Source organism: Diorhabda sublineata, chromosome 5, assembly GCF_026230105.1.
Source record: "Diorhabda sublineata isolate icDioSubl1.1 chromosome 5, icDioSubl1.1, whole genome shotgun sequence".
Classification (NCBI taxonomy): domain Eukaryota; kingdom Metazoa; phylum Arthropoda; class Insecta; order Coleoptera; family Chrysomelidae; genus Diorhabda; species Diorhabda sublineata.
This window is the reverse complement of record NC_079478.1, coordinates 33,472,601-33,484,855: the sequence shown is the minus strand read 5'-3', so window position 1 is coordinate 33,484,855 and position 12,255 is coordinate 33,472,601.

The following is a 12,255-nucleotide window of genomic DNA, read 5'->3' as shown; positions in this document are numbered from 1 at the left end:
ATTTATTTTTCTTACAAAACATATTATCAAAGATACTTTGAATATTCATATGAGGAGACAACTTGAATCAAGGGTTTATTTGCTTAAAAAACACATCACTTCTATTTTTTACAGAATAGATGATTCAATTTATTTTGGGAGGAAAATATTATGTTTTTGCCAAAACATAAATCCTCTTATTTCATTTTTAATGGAATATAATTGGAGTTCAGCTCAACCGAAGTGTTTATAATTCTCTTTCATTCTCTTTTCGTATATTCTGAAGATTCTAATTATCAATTTCGTGAAATAATTGGTCTTTAATAATTGTGACAAATATTTTGAGCTTAGAAGATACAATACAGCTTTTGAATTTAGGATATCAGTTTACTTCTTAAGCTCTATTTCTATTTATTTCTGTAGTGTCTCATATTTTGGATCTCTTCCCTCTTTAAGCTTTTATTACTTCCTAGCGCATTTGTATCCTATAAACGTGCTTCTTTTGGTCTTCTTGTTGTATTTCCAAACACCTGTTTACTAATATTTTTTCCATCATTCGTTGTATGTCGGTAAAGAATCCTATAACAAATTTAGATTTTGTCTATGTATTATAAACTTAATCTCAGTGTATCCTGTTTTATTTATTGAAAATCTCCATTGGATTTAATTTTCCTTCGAAGCTGTTATTGCTTGTTATCGTTTCTATGCCATATGTATGTCTCTGTATAATTTGTTTTTTACATTCATTGGATACAACTCTTTTCGAAAGGAATTTATTTGTTTATACTGGTAAACAGTATTTGGCTGCTGTTTTTCTTTCCTATGTTTCCTCTTCTAATTTCCAAACTACTGAAATTATTGAATTCAAATAATATCTTACCTAACAAAATATTTGGAATGTTCTTTCCATGTTTATCCTCATACTAATATGTTCGCCCTTTCTTATATATCTATGTTTAATATTATTCCCTCTTTTATTTTTTAGTACCTCATTTCATATAGCTCAGTTTTTTTCTTCACTTCTTTAGTTTTAACTATACACCCCACAAAAATTATCACATCCCTCATTATTTTTTAAATATTTTAAATGTGTTGCCTGTTTTTCGAATTTTATTATTATTACGAATTAAAATACCAGTTTAATCTACAGAGGACAAAAAGTTTGATTTACCAAAACATAGAAAATATCCAAAAAATTGTAGAAAACATCTATAAAAAACATAAACTAGAACCAGCTAATTTCTAATAGCGTGTGCTGCAGCTCCTAGCTCTAATTATAGCTCCTATTTGTCTTGGGAGGCTTCTAAACAGGTTCTGAACGTATCCATGCGGCATGTTTTCCCAGAAGTTAAAAAGAACATTTTGAAAATCATCTAGTGTTCTTATTGGTGCCGATTGTTGCTGAATTTGCCATCCTAGATGGTCCCAGACATGCTCTATTGGGTTAAGGTCCGGGCTACGTGCAGGCCAATTCAGGGTGGGTATCTCGACCTCTTCTAAATACTGCCGAACCACTCTAATAGCGTGTAGACGACCATTATCGTGCATTAGCACAGAGTTGTCACCGATATGAGGCACTGCATGAGTTCTAGGATATTGGTTATGTACCTGTCAGCATTAAGTCTTCCATCATTCACTGGTACTAACTCCGTGCGACCCTCGAAAGAAATTCCTCCACAAACCATGATAGTGCCACCACCAAAACCACCAAAGCTTTCAGTTTGACAAAAATTAACCTGATCATGCCGTTCACCATGTCGTCTATATACTAGTACACGCTTATCTGATGAATACAGATATTCCAATTTGCGTGTTCTCGAGCAAATTCCAATCTTGCTACTCGATGTTCTCTGATAAGACGTGGACCTCTTGCTGGCACTCTGGCTCGTATACGTGCTTCTCTCAGCCTATTTTGAACTGTTTGAAGGCTTATTCGGAAATTACGAGCAGCCAACAAATCTGCAGTCTTCGAGCGGTGGTATGTCTAATTCTTAATGCCATTAACCTCAAATAACGATCATCTACTACCGAAGTTACCATTCCGCGGCCTTGTCTGGGTCTTTTGGTTAGCTACCCTGTTTCTTGGTAGCGAATAACAACTTTGGATATGATGCTTTGTTGAACTCCAATTGCCCCGGCGACGTATCTTTGACTGCGGCCATCTTGTATGAGCGCGATGATTCTAGTGGCTTCTTTATTCGTCACATGTCTTGTTAAACATTGAGGCATGCCCATTATTAACAAAATAAATTCAAATTTTCACTAGACAATAACACAATTTACTTAGAAAGTTCTTGATCTAAATGCATTCTCCAAGACAGAAATGATTTACTCGAGCATTTTTGCTTCCAAAAAAATTTGTAAGAAATTGTGATATTTTTTTGCCCATGATAAGAAACCAGAAATATCTATTAAGTTGATACATATACAGATTGTCCCAAAAAACTAAAATTAAGTATTAAAAATATCCCAAAATACCAGTGATGCGATAATTTTTGTGGTGTGAATATTACCAACGCTAACAAGATATATATTTTAAGGGGTTGTAAATATTCGTTTTTTTTTGCTCAATTTTTATATACTTATCAGTATGATTGTGTTGATTTCTTTTTCTTTTTATATTATATATTTTTCGTATTTTAAGCATTCTTTAGTTTCTTTCTGTCTATTGTCTTATATGAAGAAACTTAATTTGGAAAGGGTTCAATTTCATATTAAAATCCTTTTCAAAGTAAACCTAAATTAATAAAAACAAAGAATAGTCACGGATTGCAATTCTTGGATTTTGCTTAGTGATTCCTGAATTGGTTGGATGCTGTATTCTTCGAAATCTATTAATTATTGATGAGCAAAAGCAAGATGAAGACCAAACCGGCTTGGTCTTTGTCTTGGTCTGCAGCCTCATATCTGGTCTTGGTCTTGTTGCAAGAGTCTTGCAGATCTTGCATTTTATAATTGATCCTGAAGAGTATAAGTATACGAACCCATCTCACGAAAAAAATATACCAAAATATAAGAACGAGGATATATATATAAAAGTGTTTCTGAAATTGAATTAAAATCATTTTCATACATGGTCGAATATCCCTGAAATCTGTGGTGAAGTTAGTACCTGATCGATTAAAGTTCTAAATTTATCCTTTTGTGAAAGGATTTCGTTCGTTTTTTTTCGTAATTTTTGTCTCAAAATAGATACACAACGATACAACAAATATTTCTTTTATTTGCCATATTTTGATATCTATTCAACAAACATATTTTAATTTAAATTAGCTTATAATGATATTTTGAGATAAAAATAGACATTTTGTAAGAATAAATTTGGTACATTATTGAATAAATGAACAAAAAGCATGACTGTGAAGATCTTGCAGGCTGGTTTTGGTCTTGCATAAGTCTTGCACAACTCGGTCTTGGTCTTGGTCTTGCAAGCCTTTAGCTGTCCCGATTTTGCTGCTTTTTTGCAAGACCAAGATCAAAACCGCAAGACCAGGACCAGTCTCATCATCAATTTACCTCTCAATCAATGATCATAATTATAAATTTAATCTAATCTAACCTGATATAACCGTATAAAATATTCTAAAGGCTATTCTCGAGCTATACATTTTGATTTATATATTGAGCATTACAACATAATATTGAATGAAATTTGTTTTTTTATGGATATTGAGCAGCCAATTATTTATTTAATATGAAAACAAGAAATTTTATTGAGAAAAATCAGTATATCAATACGATTTTATGACATTCTATTTATTTTATTCTGTGTATTTACATATTTTGGAATTATATTATTATATTTAGCTTAAAAATTCATTTATTCACATACCAATCATGGAGATGTGTTTACATAGTGGTTTTTTTGGATCAAGTGAACAAAATCGTTGAGAAAGAATATGAGTGATGGATATATCTCATAAATAATATCCGAATTATAGCTTTTCGTATTCTATTGATTTGAACCAAAGCTCTTTGAAACCTTGATATAGCCATTCTTTGAACTAAAAAATTGTCCCACTGTATCTCCTTTGGATTCAATTTTTTCCCACACCTAAATTGCACCATGGATCTGAATAAATAATAATCTGATGATGCAAGGTCCAAACTAAACGCAGGAATTGATAGGAGCTCAATACCACCACGTTCTTCGATCTTATTCCGCGTAACTTGTATGACAACGTGAATATTTTTCTCATACATTCATATAGCTGTCCACTATATACCTTGGCATTGATGGCTCGATCCTCTGAAATTATTTCGAAGTACATTAAACCTCCATAATTCCATCACACACACAACCAAACTTTTCACTTGAATCGACCTCTCATTGCGACCGTTTATGGTACCTGTCCTTAGTCTAACCACTATTTTCAATTTTCAGTTTGCTCAAATAAATCCATTTTTCATCACAAGTAACAATAAAACGATCATCTTTCAGCAGTGCAAGTTGTTTGGCACTATTCGAGAACTTTCATCACATATAACAACCTTATTAATTACCATTTTAAACCCTTCAACGTGTTAAGTAAAGAAGCACTTGATTGAAGCCTCGTTATCAACCTCGTCCCTCATAGTCCACAGAACTGAACCATTCCTACTCAATGATTAATACACTTCAAATTTTGCATATTGCTTGCTTTCAGGGGTTCCGCAAACTTTTTATCCAAAACATTCTTCGAAACTGGTGCTTTACAAAGCTAAAAATTTGAGAAAAAGTTTTGTTGTTTGTTGAATATACGCGGTTAAGATTTGCAATACATATATTGTACATTTTGTGTTAATTGTTTAGTAATTGTATATTTAATCAAAAGATCATAGTGTCCGACAAATTCCCAGTTGCGTTTTTGGGTCCGACAACTTAAATATGAGGATTTCGAGATGTTTACTTTTGCGATTGATACATGTCGAAAAAGAGAACAAAAAGATATATTAGAACAAAATAAAACATAATATATTATTGTCCGACAAAAATACGGATTCTTAGAGTCAGTGCGACAAAAAATAAACAAAAAACAATAAACATAATGGAGTCTTACAACTTAAATATGACCATTTTGCGATTGATACATGTCGAACAAGAAAACAAATGATGTATTAGAAAAAAGATAACATAATATACTATTGTCCGACAAGAATACTGATTCTTAGAGTCAGTCCGACAAAAAATAACGTAAAAAAATGAAAATAATAGAGTCTGACCGCTTAATATGACCAATTCGCGATGTTTTGTTTTACTATTGATACATGTCGAATATAATATACTATTGTGCGACAAGAATACTGATTCTTAGAGTCAGTCCGACAAAAAATAACGTAAAAAAATGAAAATAAAAGAGTCTGACCGCTTAATATGACCAATTCGCGATGTTTTGTTTTACTATTGATACATGTCGAATATAATATACTATTGTGCGACAAGAATACTGATTCTTAGAGTCAGTCCGACAAAAAATAACGTAAAAAAATGAAAATAATAGAGTCTGACCGCTTAATATGACCAATTCGCGATGTTTTGTTTTACTATTGATACATGTCGAATATAATATACTATTGTGCGACAAGAATACTGATTCTTAGAGTCAGTCCGACAAAAAATAACGTAAAAAAATGAAAATAATAGAGTCTGACCGCTTAATATGACCAATTCGCGATGTTTTGTTTTACTATTGATACATGTCGAATATAATATACTATTGTGCGACAAGAATACTGATTCTTAGAGTCAGTCCGACAAAAAATAACGTAAAAAAATGAAAATAAAAGAGTCTGACCGCTTAATATGACCAATTCGCGATGTTTTGTTTTACTATTGATACATGTCGAATATAATATACTATTGTGCGACAAGAATACTGATTCTTAGAGTCAGTCCGACAAAAAATAACGTAAAAAAATGAAAATAAAAGAGTCTGACCGCTTAATATGACCAATTCGCGATGTTTTGTTTTACTATTGATACATATAGAATATAATATACTATTGTGCGACAAGAATACTGATTCTTAGAGTCAGTCCGACAAAAAATAACGTAAAAAAATGAAAATAATAGAGTCTGACCGCTTAATATGACCAATTCGCGATGTTTTGTTTTACTATTGATACATGTCGAATATAATATACTATTGTGCGACAAGAATACTGATTCTTAGAGTCAGTCCGACAAAAAATAACGTAAAAAAATGAAAATAAAAGAGTCTGACCGCTTAATATGACCAATTCGCGATGTTTTGTTTTACTATTGATACATGTCGAATATAATATACTATTGTGCGACAAGAATACTGATTCTTAGAGTCAGTCCGACAAAAAATAACGTAAAAAAATGAAAATAATAGAGTCTGACCGCTTAATATGACCAATTCGCGATGTTTTGTTTTACTATTGATACATGTCGAATATAATATACTATTGTGCGACAAGAATACTGATTCTTAGAGTCAGTCCGACAAAAAATAACGTAAAAAAATGAAAATAATAGAGTCTGACCGCTTAATATGACCAATTCGCGATGTTTTGTTTTACTATTGATACATGTCGAATATAATATACTATTGTGCGACAAGAATACTGATTCTTAGAGTCAGTCCGACAAAAAATAACGTAAAAAAATGAAAATAAAAGAGTCTGACCGCTTAATATGACCAATTCGCGATGTTTTGTTTTACTATTGATACATGTCGAATATAATATACTATTGTGCGACAAGAATACTGATTCTTAGAGTCAGTCCGACAAAAAATAACGTAAAAAAATGAAAATAATAGAGTCTGACCGCTTAATATGACCAATTCGCGATGTTTTGTTTTACTATTGATACATGTCGAATATAATATACTATTGTGCGACAAGAATACTGATTCTTAGAGTCAGTCCGACAAAAAATAACGTAAAAAAATGAAAATAATAGAGTCTGACCGCTTAATATGACCAATTCGCGATGTTTTGTTTTACTATTGATACATGTCGAATATAATATACTATTGTGCGACAAGAATACTGATTCTTAGAGTCAGTCCGACAAAAAATAACGTAAAAAAATGAAAATAAAAGAGTCTGACCGCTTAATATGACCAATTCGCGATGTTTTGTTTTACTATTGATACATGTCGAATATAATATACTATTGTGCGACAAGAATACTGATTCTTAGAGTCAGTCCGACAAAAAATAACGTAAAAAAATGAAAATAAAAGAGTCTGACCGCTTAATATGACCAATTCGCGATGTTTTGTTTTACTATTGATACATATAGAATATAATATACTATTGTGCGACAAGAATACTGATTCTTAGAGTCAGTCCGACAAAAAATAACGTAAAAAAATGAAAATAATAGAGTCTGACCGCTTAATATGACCAATTCGCGATGTTTTGTTTTACTATTGATACATGTCGAATATAATATACTATTGTGCGACAAGAATACTGATTCTTAGAGTCAGTCCGACAAAAAATAACGTAAAAAAATGAAAATAAAAGAGTCTGACCGCTTAATATGACCAATTCGCGATGTTTTGTTTTACTATTGATACATGTCGAATATAATATACTATTGTGCGACAAGAATACTGATTCTTAGAGTCAGTCCGACAAAAAATAACGTAAAAAAATGAAAATAATAGAGTCTGACCGCTTAATATGACCAATTCGCGATGTTTTGTTTTACTATTGATACATGTCGAATATAATATACTATTGTGCGACAAGAATACTGATTCTTAGAGTCAGTCCGACAAAAAATAACGTGAAAAAATGAAAATAATAGAGTCTGACCGCTTAATATGACCAATTCGCGATGTTTTGTTTTACTATTGATACATATAGAATATAATATACTATTGTGCGACAAGAATACTGATTCTTAGAGTCAGTCCGACAAAAAATAACGTGAAAAAATGAAAATAATAGAGTCTGACCGCTTAATATGACCAATTCGCGATGTTTTGTTTTACTATTGATACATATAGAATATAATATACTATTGTGCGACAAGAATACTGATTCTTAGAGTCAGTCCGACAAAAAATAACGTAAAAAAATGAAAATAATAGAGTCTGACCGCTTAATATGACCAATTCGCGATGTTTTGTTTTACTATTGATACATGTCGAATATAATATACTATTGTGCGACAAGAATACTGATTCTTAGAGTCAGTCCGACAAAAAATAACGTAAAAAAATGAAAATAAAAGAGTCTGACCGCTTAATATGACCAATTCGCGATGTTTTGTTTTACTATTGATACATGTCGAATATAATATACTATTGTGCGACAAGAATACTGATTCTTAGAGTCAGTCCGACAAAAAATAACGTAAAAAAATGAAAATAATAGAGTCTGACCGCTTAATATGACCAATTCGCGATGTTTTGTTTTACTATTGATACATGTCGAATATAATATACTATTGTGCGACAAGAATACTGATTCTTAGAGTCAGTCCGACAAAAAATAACGTAAAAAAATGAAAATAATAGAGTCTGACCGCTTAATATGACCAATTCGCGATGTTTTGTTTTACTATTGATACATGTCGAATATAATATACTATTGTGCGACAAGAATACTGATTCTTAGAGTCAGTCCGACAAAAAATAACGTAAAAAAATGAAAATAATAGAGTCTGACCGCTTAATATGACCAATTCGCGATGTTTTGTTTTACTATTGATACATGTCGAATATAATATACTATTGTGCGACAAGAATACTGATTCTTAGAGTCAGTCCGACAAAAAATAACGTAAAAAAATGAAAATAAAAGAGTCTGACCGCTTAATATGACCAATTCGCGATGTTTTGTTTTACTATTGATACATATAGAATATAATATACTATTGTGCGACAAGAATACTGATTCTTAGAGTCAGTCCGACAAAAAATAACGTAAAAAAATGAAAATAATAGAGTCTGACCGCTTAATATGACCAATTCGCGATGTTTTGTTTTACTATTGATACATGTCGAATATAATATACTATTGTGCGACAAGAATACTGATTCTTAGAGTCAGTCCGACAAAAAATAACGTAAAAAAATGAAAATAAAAGAGTCTGACCGCTTAATATAACCAATTCGCGATGTTTTGTTTTACTATTGATACATATAGAATATAATATACTATTGTGCGACAAGAATACTGATTCTTAGAGTCAGTCCGACAAAAAATAACGTGAAAAAATGAAAATAATAGAGTCTGACCACTTAAGTAAGACGATTTCGAGGTGAGGTTTTGTTTTGCGATATCGGACAAGAAAAGCAAATGATGCATTAGAAAAATAGGTAGCATAATATCCTATTGTCCGACAATAATACTAATTCTTAGAGTCATTCCGACAAAAAATAACATTAAAAAATGAAAATAATAGAGTCTGACAACCTGAATATGACGAATTAGACGATTGTTAGAATCTGTCCGACAAAAAATAAAAAGAATTCACGAAATTGTTTAGATAATTTTAATATATAGGCTAAATGTAAATGCAATTTTTAATTGGTATTTGATATAAAATACATTTGATATTTTACCTCAAACACATTAATTTATGGAAGTATGTGTATCGGTTAATATAATATAAAATTGAAAAACTGTTGACTGACATTTTTACATTTTTAAGTAATTTGCAGCAGAAAATTTGTCGGCAAGATTATTAACATGTTAATCGCAAAACAAAACCTCTCGAAATCGTCATATTTAAGCTGTCAGATTTCAAAAACACAGCAGGGAATTTGTCGGACACTGTGAGGGTTGGATTAAATATACAATTACTAAACTATTACTAAAAAATTAGCATAAAATAAACTATATATGTATTACAAATCTTAACCCCATATATTCGAGCTGACGGACAAATTCAATGCAGCAGTTATTTTGTCGGACAAATTTTTTTTCGAATGTCTTGCCATATAAGCAATAGAATGCATTAAAATTGAGCATATATTCATCACAAAACAAGAACCCGATGTGAATTCGACATGTTTCGAAATTTCTAGCTCTAAAAAAACAGATAAAAAGTTTGTCGGACTCAACGAAACATGCAAATCATTAAGTAGGAAGGATTCTGTACTGTGGACTATCGATAACGTAAATTAACATAAAAAAGTTGTATACAATAAATCTACTAAAGAATTTTGATTAAAATTGTCCCAACTTCTAACTGTTTGTAAAGGTAATATCATTCTCTTGAAGTTTACTTGAAAAAGTTAGGGTAGGACCGGATAAAGAGGTAAGATGAAGACATACTAAACCAGATGACAAAAAGTCGTTAATTATTGTAACGCCTTTGGATTACATTCGGCGGAAGTTTTTAGTACCACGTACGTATCACAAACTTATCGATTGAAATTTGTAAGATTTTATTTTTCCCATTTTTATATATCTCAGAAAATGTATGCATTGATCGCCCCGATTATTCATCGCGAAAATCATGATAAAAAAGTTCTTTTTATTACTGAGAAACCGATAAAATTTCTTAAATTACATTCTAAAACTGGTGAGAACGAAAGGCGTCGGTGGCAATTTCTCCGTTCTCAAGTTTCGTAACCAGTTGCCGCAATGACGAAAGTAGAAGCGAAATTTATTCATTACTTTGCATAGTCATTGACTTTATTTCGAATAAACATACAACCAATGACTCATACACGGATGTTGAGTTATATGAATTTCCGTATAAACAATTGAATTAGTAGGTTATTGATTTACACTATCACTCAAAAGTTTTTATCCACTCCATACCATAATCCATTTATCCAATTTCAAAATATAAAATATATCTAAGTAAATATGAAAAAAACTGCCATCGAGAATGAAGCCTGTGAAACGGTCAAAGACCCCGAAATATTTTTCCGATACATAGAAAAGAAGACACCAGGGTATGCCCACATTATAGAAGCATTGTTTCCAAAGTAGAAAAAAAGGTTAGGACACTAGTATAAGGATCAACCTGACGAAGCCCAAAGTGGAATCAGAAAAAGATATAATATACAAAATCATATAGTTTGATTACCAAATTTATATTATTTAATTGAAACTTCATCTAAAAACACTACCTATCGCAGTTTTTATCAAGGTCATATATCCACCATGAAACAATTAATAGGAAATTCACCAAAAGAATTATACTTTGACTTCATAGACGTACAAAATGCTTATGACAATGTAAGACAAATCTGGGGATAGGCTTAAAGACTAATAAATACAATCAAATAAAAAGATGAACTAAAATAGTGTAGGGTACTAGGTCTTTTGTTGTTTATAATAGTTATGGATGATTCAATAAAAGTAACAACTAGAGAAACCAAAAAAATAAGAATGGGATATTTAAGATTAAACCCAGTAGAATTACGGAATACATCTTTACAGCAAACCTCATGATACGTGCGTCTACTGAAAGCAATTTAATAAACAAACAAAAAGCTGCCCAAGCTGTTGCTTTAATCGGAAATGGACTTGGTCAGCGAGCCATTGCTCGATAATTGGATACGCGCAGATATTCGAAGACTGTGCCAGCGTTACGAGGAGACTGGATCCTTTATAGGCAGAAGCCGCTAATGATGTCCACTTTATTGTGTCAACAACATTAAGAAATCGTCACTTTAATGCCGTTCAAGTGCAACGACACCTCCGTGAGGTGTGAGCAGTGACTATTAGTCAGTGGACAGTAAAACGAAAACTGCAGGAAAATAATCTGACCCCTAAAATACCTGTAATTGGTCCAAAACTTATTCCAACTTATCGGAAAGCAAACCCGTGCTTAGTTCAGGATCATCTGAATTGGCCGTTACAACAATGGGGATCTGTTATATTCTTAGATGAGACCATAATATGCTTCCATGGTACCATTATAGAGACCGAAGACCAAGAGAGCGATTCGCATATTGCTGCTTTGAAGAGCGGAGTGCTCTTGGAGGTGGTTCCCGCGTGATCTAGGGTGCAATTTCTATAGGAGCACGAGCCGACCCTGTGTTCATCCGTAGGTGCGACCGTGTTCACGGAAAAGAGGTTTAACAGCTGATAGATATGTCGAGGAGACAGCAATTCATGTGGTACCTTACATCGACTAAATCGGAGACGAATTTACCTTTATGCATGACAATGCAATACCGCACACCAAGTCGGTTTTCGGGTTACAAAGTGGCCAGCATATAGTCCTGACCTAAATCCGATAGAACATTCATAGGATGAACTAAAAAGGAGAATTCGAGCTAGATTTCGCAACCCAAACTTGATCCCAGAGCTTTTAGTTGCTATATAAGAAGAGCTTAACACCCA